This window comes from Miniopterus natalensis, chromosome 9 (assembly GCF_054644295.1).
Source record: "Miniopterus natalensis isolate mMinNat1 chromosome 9, mMinNat1.hap1, whole genome shotgun sequence".
Classification (NCBI taxonomy): domain Eukaryota; kingdom Metazoa; phylum Chordata; class Mammalia; order Chiroptera; family Miniopteridae; genus Miniopterus; species Miniopterus natalensis.
This window is the reverse complement of record NC_142089.1, coordinates 81382806-81397797: the sequence shown is the minus strand read 5'-3', so window position 1 is coordinate 81397797 and position 14992 is coordinate 81382806. Positions and strand designations below refer to the sequence as shown.

The 14992-nt window shown below is 36.5% G+C and overlaps 1 protein-coding gene across 1 annotated transcript in view; it reads left to right on the top strand.

Moving 5' to 3' along the window:
* GMDS (GDP-mannose 4,6-dehydratase) overlaps positions 1–14992 on the top strand; it is a 570121-nt gene that overhangs the window by 137387 nt on the left and 417742 nt on the right. The window lies entirely within an intron of this gene.

Genomic DNA, 14992 nt, shown 5'->3' with positions numbered 1-14992 from the left:
TGTTTCTAATGCAATGATACAACCGTAGTCCTCAAATTTAATCATCAATACTGATTTGGGTATTAACGAATCCTAATAGAAATACCAATACATTTCTTAAAAGTACATTCTCTGTTATTGAATATGTAATGCTATGTTTTTAAATCCTGCTAACATTAAAATAGCAGTATTCATTTATTTTGCAGTTATGAGCCCTGCTTGGATGTATTTTCTGCCATTTCAAATCATATTGTAAATTAAGTGTTTTGTTAAAGTGTTACAAAATGTAACTCAATAAAACTTCTATTTTAATATTAATTTTTGTTAGTGGTTATATCACTGGCTGAGAAAATAATATTTCTGAGTCTGAATAACATGTTCAAATCAACAGAATTACCTTTTATTATAAGTAGTAAAAATCATTGGAAGAAAAACTTTTTAGCTTCTTGTCACCTCAGTGTGATACAGCTAATGTTGATTTCTTTTCTCTGGTAGTCTATCTACCTCTCTTTACTTTTCCTTTTTTTTCTGGAACAACTTGCAGTAAACCTGAGCAGCCCATCTCCAGGGTTCTAGCAGTTTGTTTCAGTCAGGTTTTTGTTGCTGAATCCTGGTGCTCACTTGAGTGAGTGAAATCTGAAGCCAGGGGTGATATGACATCTATGTAGATAACTTATTCAATCAGGATAGTTAGTGGAACTTTGAAATAAAAGCAAATTAAATCTAAATTAAAACAGTGCAGAGATTCTATCAGCATTTTTTTGCTATTTGATGAATGAATTCGACAGTCTTATTTCAGAAAGTAGTTAAGGTGACTTGTTATGTGTTTGCTTTCTCCATTTCCCAGCTTAGGGCAGAATGGAAGCTATATGCCTGTTTTAGATCTCTGCTATTTTAAGGGAGAAATTATAAATTAGGTAAAATGAAACCAGGTATAGAACATAGAGAAATATAATGGTAAGTCCAGTTTTGTAATTGATATTGAATTTAAAAATTGAGTGTAAATGATTATGATATTTTCTAAAATATTAACTTTGAAGGATGGCTACATATCAATTAGTAAAAACACTTCTTGTCTGTGCTGTCTCAGAAAAAAATTTAACCCCTTTCTTAATCTCTGATAATTCTGTTCTGTATCGAAGCTTAAGCTGTGATTTGTGAAAGGTATCAAGGTTAGAGCAGAGCTGTTTTTCTAAATGATTCCTAGTGAATGTTCTCATTTTCAAAGAGTATCCTGCATACCATGCCTTGAGAGATTATCACCCCTCTTTCCCACAGAGAAGCAGTGACTCTTTATCACTCCAGGAATGAATTACTTATCCCTAGTTGAAGCAATCAGCCCATATTCCACATTATAATTTATCTAGCTGCTTGGCCTTCCTGACCGACCAGGAGAGTGTCTTCCAGAAAAAATAGAATGTTTTGGAATGAATGCTTCGTTATTTAATTTCCTTCAGATTAAGAAGTTTCCTCTGGATTGTAGATAGTTTATCACCTCTGAAAGCTGTAAACTGGCATGGTGTCAGTTGCAGAAAATTTTATAAATATTTGTTTATAGAACGCCTCCCCCCTTTCATTTTGGTATTAAGTGAGCCGGTCTTCTTTTTCTAAAATGTTTTTGTGGTTCAAAACATACTGTCCTTCCTTTGAAGTGAGCCTAATAGTATCTGTTTTTTCTACTAGGGTGGCTGTACTGTGATAAGTGTGGAAAGCACAGGAGATTGAGTTGATTCCTCCTAAGTTGCTATGTATGTGAAGTTTATCTATTTTTACTGTGTTTCGCCTGCTCCCAAACACTGGTTAATTGGCAGAAATGGTACTTAACTGAGTGTGTAAGGTCATTTAACCGTTGAACAAATATTTGCATGCATGGTAGAGCGGAGGGCACAAAGGTGTGTCAGACCCACTTCTGTTGTGGAGGGTCTCACCTTCCTTGGGGGTGGATGGTGGCAATGACAGAGGCTGGTACTAAATATTTGGGTCTATAGAGACAGGTGGAAGAGAACTTCAGTTTGGGGGAGTTATGCCTGTTGTCAAGGAGAAGGTTTAGGAAGGAAAGTTATAGACATAGTTAGTGGGAACTGGTAGTTAAAAGGGAGGTAATAATATAAGGCCAAGAGTCAGAAATGAGAAGATGGGACGTGTTTGCAACATGATGAGCATTCTAGATTAACTGAGCAAATAATTTGTTGAGGAGAACTGTGAGGTAAGGCTAGGTAGGAAGTTGGGCTGCATTTGGGCAGCCTCCACCTGTTTTTGAACAGGGGAAAAATAGATTCAGAGATGAGTTTTATAGGTAGGAGTCTTAAGGTAGGGCTTCAGAAGACAGCTGTTGGATGGACACAGTGGCATGAGAAGTGGGAATGATGAGGGTGAAACAGGATGCCCGGTAGAGCTGACCCCTCTGCTGGCAAGATATGGGGAGCCAGAGAAGAGGGAGTGTGATACTTAAGTGTACAGGGGACCAGGCATTCAGGGAGGAACTGCTGGAGTCAGGTGGAGGAAATGAGAAGTTCCCTCTTGGGTATGTTCCATTGCAGTACTGGAAGGACATTCAGGCGAAGCTGGCCATGAGGTGGTTTAAAGTATGTTGAGAGGATTGAGAGAGATTTGGGGTACAGAGGTGGAAATTCAGTTCTGGGAGTTCTTGAGATGCCAAAGCAGCTGCTGAAAAAAGAGGAGTAGAAGACTGAAGATTTAATCTTGGAGACAGGCATGTACTTATTTGTGGAAGGAGCAAGAGCAGTCCCTGGTGACAGGAAGTGGGAGATGGAGAGGCAGGAGGGTGGAATTGTGTCACGGAAGTAAGGAAAATTAGGCCATTTCAAGCAGGAGGGGATGTGAGCACTAGGCAATTCAGGTGAGTCTGGGGGAAGAAGGCCCAGGAAATGGTCACTGGTTAGAGATGATATGCGACTTTTAAAAAGAGCATTTTAGCAATCCATTAGAAGAGTAGCCAAAGTGCAGAGGGTTTAGAAGTTAAGGGGTTGTGAGGGAAATGTAAATCAAGTGGAGTCTTTTCTAGAAATTTCCCGGTATAAGGAAGAGAGAATATGATAAAGCTCACTTCCCCAGAGCTGCTGATTCCCTAGGCCTGGAGAGGGGTCTGAGGACTTCCCTTTCTAGGGACCCATCCAAGTGAGCTGCTGCTGGCGTGGGACTTCGCTTTCAGAACTACTGCTGTGATGCTGCAGGTGTCTCGGTTTATCCACATATAATATGTGCCTTAAATACTTTCTCCATAGGTCTGCTTCCTTTACTGTCTCAGCTTTGGAATTTGACATGGTAGGGCCCTGTTCCCTGCTGGTTCATGACTGTGAGCTTTTAAAGCCTGAAACTGTACCCATATGATCAGGGTGATGAGAAGGAAAGCATCTGAGGAGAATGCAGTGTATATTTATACCCAGATTCTTCCCATTCAGAAATCTTTTTCTGAGCAGTATGTAGTCCATGAGAATAAATACTTCTCCGGTACTCCTAGTGTTTTAGGAGAAAAGTATGACAACAAGCCACTGACAAACTGTCCTTTAAAAGCCCATGTTCCTGCTGCTATCTCTGCTGTGGTCTAAGGTCAGATGGATCCTTAGTTATGGACGAGTGGGTGTGGGCAGGGGCTGGTGTGGGCAGCTGTGAAGACAGACAAACAGCCGGGCTGCTCTGGAGATGCCGCTCTGTCCCCACATCTCCCAGGCTCTGCACTGGGCTCAGTTGTCTGCCTGTTCTCCTGGCAGCTTGTTAGGGATTAGGATGGGAAATACATGTTTTGTTTTTTATAGTTAATTTCTGTATATTAATCAGCTTTGTCCGATTTTCTGTATTCATAGACAGTAGTTTTTAAACAAAAGTTCTTTCTGACAATGGAATGCTTGCAATAAGGTTAATTAAAATGCATTTCTTATTATTTGGTTTGGAACTTTTCTGAAAGAAAGTTCTAATATTAGCGCATTTTGTGTTTACTTTTGAATCTGTGACTTCTAGACTGGGCATTGTTTGTGTTGGCTTCTCTTTGCACAGAGTGAAGTCCTCTATCACTCACATCCAGTTAATTTGATGTGGGCTATGGTATGCTAAAAGTAAGGAAAATAAAATAATAGGAAGTTGGTCTGGTTTCCTCTAGGAAACCAATGGAGGTGAAATTGGTTCTTGGAATAAACCCACAGCAGTCTGGGAAATACTGACTGAAGACATTTTCTGAATCATAAACAGAAAAATTATGACTCATGAAGTGTAGGTCATTGAGAGTGTAGCTGATTCCGTCCTATGTGGGAGAAAGTGAGAGGTGGCTGAAGTGAACTCCTTATTAAAAGTAGTTAGACCTCGAGTGATGACCTCATCCAAGTAGGAACAAATTACCCCATATAGAGTAGTACCCGTTTTGATGGGGGCATGCTTTAGAGCCTGCTTTAGTGTTCTTTTTTTCTTTTCTGTGTAAATAATAGTTTTTAGTAATTTATGTCTTAAATTTCTCATCTCTTCAACATTCCTCGCTGTCATGGCTTTGAGTTTTCCACCATTCTCAGAGCTTCTTTCATCATCTTGCATCACTCTTGAAGCTGCAGTGTTGGACAGGAGCTTTCTGCAGGAAGTTATTCCCTTTTTGTCTCACATCATGTTGGAATTGCCTTTATTTTTTTCAAAGAATGAAATTTATGCAATCATGAAATGTTAGAATTAAAAGGAGCTTCAGAAAGAATTTAATATAATATTCATTTATAAATGAAGTTGCCTGCTCAAAGTCACACATCTACTTACTGGCCAACTCAGAACTAGAACTCAGATCTTTGTATTCTGCAATCTGTTTTAAAGACCATCCAAGAAAATGATGATCTCTACTAGTAAAATTCTATTGTAAGATACCGTGCTTTATTTCTCTGTATATCTAAGTTTCTTCCTAAGCTTATTTTCCCCTCCTGTCTTTAGTAGAGAGTCATTTACTCCTCTGTTTTCAAACTCCTTCTCAAGTGTCGAAGACCATTATTCAGTCTTCCTTTAACTTTCTCTTCTTATTCAAATTGAACAATTCTATACTTTTCTTTCATTTTCTAACTCTTTAATTATCTCCATTACTTTCCTTTTCAATTCTATGTAAATTATCTGTTTAATTTTGTTTCATGACAGTGAGGAGTCATGTGTCCAGAAGGTAAAGTAGGGGCATGGCTGAGTGAGTGGGAGCGGGATTTTCTATTCTAGTTGTGTGAGACCATTTAGCAGATTCTGAACATGGAAGTACAAAGGAGCTGAATCTAAATTGTCCTCATAGTGGTACTTTCAGCCTAGAAAGCTAAGCAAGAGGCAGAGCTTATTGTGAGCCAAGTAGTGGCCAAGCAAAATCAGAACCAGGGTGAGATGAGACAGAAAAGCCAGTCCAGGGAATGAAGCTGGGAATAAAAACATGCATGGGAATTAAATAATGGCCCCTGGGAAGGGGACTGAGCAATTTCAACCTTAGTTAAAAAATTGTCATCTCCAGTGTCCTTTTCCTGGCTGGTCCTGAGAGTTGAAATTTATAGCTGGAGCACTAATTCCCATATTTATCTCCAGGAAGCCTGAACCTCTTGTGGCTACTCTAATTGAGGGGTGGGGGGCGGGTGACTAAATGTATTGGGAGAATTGCTTATGGTGGGGAAGGGCAGGTTCCTAGGTTGAACATCTGGTTAGTGCCTGAATAACCCAGTTATAGAACAAAACAAAATTGTAACAATGTGGCCCTTTACTGTGTAATTATAGCAAGGGTAGGGGTGGCCTATTAAAAACGCAGAGCAAACAGCAGAGAGGACTGTTCTCCTGTGTCCTTGCTCATTCTTGTATTTACTTTGGATCCTCAGGAGTCTGATGGGGGGAGGATAGGAAAATGAGGACTCGGCTAGGGCATAGCTGTTGCCCTTAGAAAGGGAACTGTCAGAACATCCCTAAATCTGGGCTAGGCTTCTGCCCCACATCCCCTACAATTGCTTGTTTTAGAGTTCATTCAGTCAAGTTGTGTGAGTACAGTACCTTCCTCTCCATGCTGGCTGCTACCTGTCACCAGAAGGTGTGATGTGCAGAGACTCACAGACAGAGAACGCTGTGATGAGGGTTGGAGTAGGTGACTCTGTCATGGGCAGAAACGAGGACTTTTTCAGGAGACACTGTAATACAGGCCAGAGTTCTTACATCAGGGTGCACATCGGAATTCCCAGAACACAGGCTAAAACTTCAGATCCGGGCACACCCAGCCCCCTGGGCTCCGCGTTTTACCTGATTTCAGATCCTGGCCGTGTCACATGCTGGCTGTGTGGCTTTGGCAGAGTGCTCAGCCTTCCTAAGCTCCCATTTTCTCATCTGTAGAAGGAACACCCACCTTAGGTTGTGGATCCTATGGGTCTTTCTACTTGCTTTTTGATGATAATACTCTTTCCTAGGCACCCACTGGCCTTGTTCCCTTAGTTTTTTCCATTTTTTGCTTAAATGTCAGCTTCTCAGCAAGGCCGCCCTGACCATTCTGTTTACCACAGCAGCTCTCCTGGGAATGGCTGATAGTCCACCCTGAGGGAGAGTGAAGTAGGCTATCAAAGAAATGTGGTAGGAGCTAGGGCGGACGGGGCAGAAAATGTAAATTGCTACTCTGCCACCCTCACCCCCCAATCCCTGCGTGCTCTCTGCTCCTAGTTTAGGCTAACACGAGGAAATTATCTAAGAAATGAATGCGCCAAAGTAACACAGTGAGTCAACATGCCGTTATTGCTGTTTCTGCCCGAGATGGAGGCCTGCCCTACGCAGCATCTGCTGTTTGAAATTGTATGCAAGAATGTTTTCCTCATCCAAATGCCCGGAACTCCTGCCACTGGAATTTTACCTTGTTATGACATATCATAAAGGGGAAAGTGATGTTTGGGAGCCTTGGTTTTTTATTAAATGGGCTGTAGAATGCTGAGGTGAAGGAGATCTTGGTGATGAGCCAGCTCAGGCCCTTACTGCACAGAGGGCCGCCTGGAACTCCATTGATGAGCTGCAGAACCCACTGTCTAGGCTGGAGCCCAGATCTTTGGCCAGCTGGTTTTCTGTCATACTGCTGCTAATCTGAGAAGACGAAGGGTGGGTGGGAAGGGGGGCGTCACTGAAATAGGAGGGGAAGGTAACACAGGACTCCGGTGTTTGAGGTTTTACCTCTCGTTATTCCCGCTACTTATTACCATGAGATAAAGTTTTGATGCAATCCGTTTCAGTTAAAAACATTGTTTTTTCCTTACTGGAGCGAACTGGTTATAATTAATACCATATGAGTAGTGTTTGTGTAGCTAAGAAGATCCCCAAATACAGCCGTGCAAGGTGCAATGTTAACACATCAGTAATATTAAAATAAAATTAGTATATAGGGAACATAGAAATCCACAGTACTAACTAATCAGGAAAAATCCCAGTCTTTTTGGTTAGAATAGTTTATTTCAATTCAATATACAATTTTTATGCTGAGTGCGTATACGGTCCTGGTGTGTAAGAAAGTTCCCTAAAAGCGGTGGGAGGAGAATGCACGCTCTGTATGTAACCAGAAGAATTCGTAGCTTAATAACCAGCACGAGTAACTTGTTCCTGTTTGTATACTGACTTTTTAAAAAGAAATTGCCGAGACAGTTATATGACTCTACTGTCAGTTAACCTGTTTAAGATTAAATATAAATATTTTTGTTTTGATATTGCAAATAAATTTTTGTCCACATATTAGTATACACACATTATAACTTCATGTTGGGGCTCTGAAGATAACTTAATCTTTCTTAGGAAATATATGACTTGATACAGGTTTATGATTTTATGAGGTTTAAAATTAATTTTTATATTTTAATACGTAATTCTTATATGTGCTCAGAGTAACATAAAAATCACCCTAATTTGTTAGCAGGTAAAGGCAGAAGCCTTTACTTGGTAAAGAACAGTGAGTGTAACTCTGAGAACCTGGGTATTGATAAGGCACGTTTGCATTTAGCCCTAATATCCATGCAGTGATGGGCCTGTTTCTGGAAAGATTGGCTCTGTTACAGGTGACGTGGGGAAGATGAATGGAGCAGATGCTGGGTATTTTTCCTCTGTAGGGACAGCTTGGGGATGTTTTGCTTGTTTCCGCTCTCCAAGCCTCTGTGCCTTTCCGATTGACCTCGTTCTTCCCCTGTGCAGGCACAGCACCCATGATACTTAATAAATTTGGTAACTACTTTAGTTTATTATAAGGCAAAATTGTGGTACAGAATCCTTTCATTTCAGTTTCATGATTTGATGTTTGTGTTTACAGTGTATAAACTGCACTAATGAAAATACTGCTTGTCCATGCCGAGGGTTCTCAGCAAGAAGTTGAGTATTTTTAATCTTGTATTCATGAGGGTGAGGTGGCTGGTGGCGCCCATGTGTCATCTGGCCCAGATTCTTCTTGGAAGTCTGTTATGGACTGGAGCAATTGAATTCAAATCTAAAACCACTTTAGAAGTTCTTTATAGTCCATTAAGAATTTATGTGGGAGAGAACACTCTATGAAAGTTCTCCTCTCCCTGTTCAAACAGATTGTTCGGTTTTATTAGATCTAGGTGGTATTGTAATTTTGATAACAGCTAATAATGTTTGGAATTTTGCTTATAATTAGTGGACCACACAAAGGTATGTTTGTTGGGTTTTGTACTTTTAATCCACTTACAATAGTGACTTGTTTACTAAATAAAATCCAAAGCACTATTTTAGCTTTGCAACAGTTAAGCTAAAATTAATGCAAATAGCTAAGTAAGCATGTTTATCTTAATATTGCTTTCTAGGTATGTTTATAAATACAAATAATAAGTTAGTGAAGGTACTGAGTGAAACTTTGTCTTGGACTTTTAATGATGAATGGAAAAATGTTTTTGGATTCAATTATATTAGAATACTATGTAACTTGCAAAAATGAAAATGAAGACGTAAATAATAACTTGTTTAATACCATAATTAGATGTATCTGTCCCCCTCCCCAAAACAACCAAAAAATCAACAACAAACAAACAAAAACCAAAACTCGAGTGCATATTTAAGAATTTAAACTTCACAGCTCTTTTAAAACACCTAATAAAGTTTGGTCTCAAATATTATTACTTTAATCCTTTCAGTACAAGTGGAATTTATAAAATTATATTTGTTAAAGTTGGACCTTTAGAGTTGCTACAGTAAGGTAATATGAAACCTTTTCTATTTCAAATAATTTAATGCATAAAATGTTTTTTATTAACTTACACTATTCATCATTGATTGGATATCTTATCAGTGCCAGCAAGAAATAAATTATAAAAAAATTGCTTTCATTTAGATTTTCATTTTTTGAAAAATTTCTAGCATCAAAGATTAGATTTCATTATGTTACTCTTTTTAGTAATATTCACATAATGTGTACATTGTTTAGGGATATAATAAAAAAAATCATCCATGATGAATTTAAATTTGCTTTCTTTTCAAATAAATATGCATGCAGGCTGGGTTTTGCTTGTTAAACTAGGTTAAGTACATTGTGTTAACAGCAGTTATGCAGTTATTATAAAAGGCAGACTGGTAGAGGGAAGGCAACCAGTGTGAGCTTTTCATTTTGTTTGTTGTGCCAGGGTAAAACCTTTCCCTGAGTCGCCTTTCCACTCCCTCCCCTATATGTTTTATTGGTGCCGGTTTATTTAACAGTAAAAAGTGTTTTAGAAATCAGTAGTATTGACAAAATAAGCCTTTAAGGGCCATTCTTTAGGACTATTAACACATCATTAGTCCTGATTGGAAATATCAGTCTTTACCTTTACTGTGGAAAGGTAAAGGAAAGTAGAGGAAAGTTTTTTTGTTTTATTTTGCTTAAGGTTCCTACTGGAGTGTTTTTCTTGTTTGTTTGACTCTGACATTTGTCAGGACCGGAAGGTGAGAGGCTCTCTAGTGTTCTCACCTTCCCTGGAAAAGAAGTACTTGAGTGTTTGACAGAGATTAGTTGATTATTAGGTCATAATGAGTTATTGCTAGTTTAAATAATGTAAGTAAATACTTTCTATCTGGTTGCTTTACATTTACTTTATATTAAATATTATGACAGCGTTTTGACTTAGTGATCATTTCATTAAATCATTTGGCAAGATATTTAAATTGTAATTTTGCAAAAATTCATTTTATTGAATTATTTAAGTAACTTAAAACTTCCACTTGTTATGTTTTTTTCAATCATAACTAGAAGTTGCCATATTGGCTAACATTTATAAGAAAATTTATATAATGGAAATAATGGAAAAAGTATTGGTTTGGCTTTATGTTATTTATGCATCTTCAGTACTCTTTCTGTTTTAGAAAGTTGCTTCACAGAGAAATAAATAACAGTTGCTGGTAAGCTTTTATGTTTTTGTCTAGAAATGAATTATTCCTGAAGCACCCCTTGTCATTTATCTAGAGACATGATTCTTTTTGGAATGGGGAAGTTTCTGGTGCTTAAAAAAGTGTTGTGCTCTTTTCTACACATAGATGGCAGCAAAGTGTTACAAGACAGCGGAAGTAAACCTTGTAGCTGTAATGAAAGATGAGTGACAATATAAACTGACTTCTATCAACAGAGTTGCCTGTGTCCTGTAGCTAAACATAAAATGAGAAAGAAAGCCACTGTTGATAACACAAGAGTATAAGAGAGTGAAGGAGGCTATAAGAAGCTATAAGACACTGAATTTCTGGACAAATCCCAGGTGGGGAAGCTTAATCTTTTAAGGTATGTCATCCACTCCTGTAAGATGATAGAAATCAGCCAAGATAATATGCATGTCAAAATAAAGAGCCAGCTAAGAGCTGGCAGGCGGCGGGAAGGGGGGAAGTAAAAGAGAAACCTTGTACAAGCGGCAGCAGCAAGTAATGGCCTGGTGCCTGCGGGGACTGGGAGCTTGGCCTGCACGTCTCCTTGTTAAGCAAGTTACAAAGAGGAAATGTCAGTTCCCAAAGCAGGCAAACATTCCATGGGAACATTTGCTCAAATGTCAGCATTTTAGAAAATAGAACTGCGGTCTATTATGGTCTGATCCCCATGCTGGATTTACTATTAAATACACAAGTACAAATATATTTCTTTACACTACTTTTTCAGTTAACAAGCCATTTTGTGTCTTAATTACCATTCCTAAATAATGACATAATCACTGTAAAATATGACAGTCACTGTAGTTAATATTTAATGTGTTTCTGTTTCTGAGAACCTTTCTGTGGCTTTTCCGTGAATTTCCAAGATAATTTTCAAGTTTTAGAACTGAATTTGGTGAAATCGCAGACATGAGGATCTAGTCATGTCTAATGACTAGACATGAAGTGAAATTGTATGTATCAGAAATCTGAGATATGGAAGCATGTTATAAAAAAGCAATTTCTAACATGTTCTGAACTATCGAATCATGTCAGTGTCTTACTACTTATAAACATAAGGACTCTTTAATATCTCTGGAGTAATGGTAATAGAGTTCAGGAAAACATTTCCCATACTCTTCAGCTTTTTTCTGATCTACTCTCCGGCGATTTAGCTCCACAGACTAATCTCTGTGTCACAGAATTGATTCCAAAGGTGTGTATAACAACTTGCTCAAATGCAATGTCTGGCAAGTCTCTCTGTGACAGCAACTTATTTCTCACATAATTATTTTTTTAGTAAATTTGATATCTTAACAACCTTTTCCCTCATTTCTGGGTTCAAAAAATAACACTTAATATAATTTATTTCTCATACTTAATAAAGGCTTACTTGAGAGCATATTGCTGTGCACTCTCTTGCTGCTCCCAGCAAATGAGGTTAGGAGGGAGTGTGGTTTGCCGGGGGTGCGGCGGTTTCCAGCCCCATTTGCTGTGCACTGTAATGGCCCTCAATGTTGTTTTAATGAAGCATAAAACATATTCCGGCTGTTGCTTGTTACTTATTAATGATTGAATGGTTATACTCTTACATATCAGCAGAAAAAGAAGATACACACATATACATGCACTGTTTTTCTGTTTTAAACAATCTGTTGTGTTAACTTCAATTTGTATGCACACACAGGCCTGTGTTACTCTCATATTTTTAGTAGTGTGAGCTGTGTAAGCACAAGAACTAAGGAAAATTTGAACTAATCAAAATTTGATTAGTTCACATTTGATTCTAAACATGTAATTATTTTATAATTTTGTAGGCTTTCAATTTCATTAATTAAATGGAATTTTATAAGATGAACTTTCACCATCGTGTAATTTTTAAAATCAAAGTCTAATGTGTTTGAATTAGTCACAGTTATATATAAATTTCTTTATAAATCATTTTGAAATTTCAAATATATTTGTTTTAGAAATAGATATAAATACATAGTATCCCAAAAAGTATAACACACTTTGAGTAATTATAAAGGCAGTATTTATTAAAATACATTTCATTTTCAAAATTTAGCTATTAGCTGTTAATGTGTGTATACATGTTTTGGGGGAGACACCCAGTATATATAATTTGTTTTATATTAACATAGGCTATTTGAAAATAACTTTTAACCAGAATACAATATGTTTTGCAGGTGACAGCATACTTTCTCTCTTACATTTTTTGTCCCTCTTTGGCAATCATTAGAGTTAGACTCTGCGCCTTTTCTTAATAGGATAGTATCATGCAGATTATTTATGTGACCTCTTCAGTACCACGCTTTTCATAAAAAGGACAGTATTGCAATACCACTTCCTCCAACAGCTTGGTTTCAAAGAATCATTTCTAAAGCAGGCAAATTCAACAGAAGAACATTGTTTAAAACGTTTTTTAAAACCAAAATATTGATTTTCTTAATATTATTAGCACTGGTATATCAATTTTCTTTGTTATAAATGTAAATATTTTATATAAGCAATTAAATGTTTAATAATTATTTTTTTTCAATTTGCTTATAACCTTTTAAGTGTATATTAGAAAGAACGCACTCTGAATAATTTTAGATGCACGTTTTAAACTAGAAAAAGCAGAATTTATATCAGTTATTTTATTGGCATCTTATAAGCACTTGTAATTTGTGATGGCTTTACACTGGTAAAATCACTTAATTTTAGAAAATCTTAGATATTTGAAAATTTCCACTATAATATAATGAGAGCTTACGTCTTGAGTGTTTTTCCTAATTGTGTTAACTTTCATGTAATTAAGTAGCATTCCAGTTGATAGTAAAATATAACGCACTCTATTGTTTGGAATTATACTGTTAAAATATTTGTGCTTGTAATTCTTAGCTTTTCTTTCTTATTATGCCCAAATTTTGCTTTTAAAAATAATCTGATAAAATTATTTAAAAAAATAGAAATATCTTTTAAATTATTTAAATTGATAATCAGTGGATAAATTAACTTAATATAAATGCCCTAATGACCAATTTTGGACTCAAATTTGTCCTTTAAAAAAATTTCTTTTTTTTTTCTTTTTTTTTATAGGTTGCATCTTTATTTTTGGATTGAGCACTTAGGCTCAACATATTGCCCATAATTGTATTCTTTGAGGGATGATTTTATATAGATTTGATCTACTCTCTTATTCCACAGGAGATTCTTTTAGATCTCTGTTTCCTGCCCCCACCCCTCCCTCTCAGTTTCTTCTTGAGGATTCCACTTATATCAAGTTGAACATCTTTTATGGTGATGAGTCCTTGGTGGTGCAACTTTATTGGCATAGGATCCAGAGACAATCCCTAAAACACAAAAGTCTCTAACGTGTGAAAGATTAGCTTATCATTTTTTCTGGAGTTTTCTCTTTTGACAAGGTTCATTGAATTTTCTTTCGTGTGTGTGTGTGTGTGTGTGTGTGTGTTCCTGCCACAGTAATTCTGAAAGAATTTATAGATATATAATTTGGGAAAAGATGTATTTTCATTGACAACATAAATATCCCAGTTGGTCAGAGATTTTAAATTGCAAACCAGGAAAAACTCATTCATTATAATGTTGTACAAGCTTTATTTAGTCTTTTCTACAAAAACTTCTTAGTAAAATTTGACATTTGAACACTGTCACATTTTTAAAAAAAAGAAATCTCAGTCTTGACTCATTAGCTCATGAAATGTTTAATAGGAACACTGCAGGTTAACTGTATCTTTTTCATAACACAGTAAGAGTTTACAAAGAGTTTTGGCTCATCTTACATGTTTTCTTGCATTCTTAAAGGAGATACAAAAGCAGTTGAAACCTTTTAGGGAAATCAGTTCTCTGGATAGCAGTTACATTTCTGTGCTTACAACAACAATAAAGTTCAGAGGTTTAATGCTTGCCTTTGCTTTTCAGGGTATTTCATTTTCTTCTTTCTAGTAATTTTAGTTCCAGATGTTAGCATATGACAATCATGTAGTGTTCTAGTCACATGTTTTTTTGGGGTGTTTTTAAAAAATATTATCTCTGTGACTTGATGCTGTATGCAGTGTCTTGATTTCTCAGTTATATAAATTTTGTTGCTGTCATTTACTTTTTATTTGCAGTCTTCCATCTGTATTAAAGACATACATTTGTTGCCACATATCAGATCCCTTACTAAATTCTCTGTAGTTTATTTAAATTGTATTGTGACTTTAGACCTTTATGAATAGAAGTTCATAAAATTAAATAAAATAGTTTGTTGCATATACAGATATTTTAATGAAACATCACTATAATGATGAAAATACTGATTGTCGGAACATTTAAGACATTGACAAAACATGCTAATGTCTGAAAAATTTCAAATTGTTTATCTCTTAGAAATTTGTATTAAATCTAAAAGATAACTACATGGTTGACATATGAGCTAAAGAGTCACTATATTGGCAATTTATATGCATTATTTATTTAACTTAGTTTTAATTATATAATCTACGATTTCAACCTCACTGACTACATCTGTGATCAATATATTGAAATGTAAAACATTGTAAATACTAGCACAGGGTGTTTTTCCTTTATGAGAAGAAATAAAAGGCATTAGACTTGTCAGTCTTAGTCATCTTAGTCATGTAAAGCAACTTATGGAAAAAAACATATAACTTCTCTGGGCCTCAGTTTC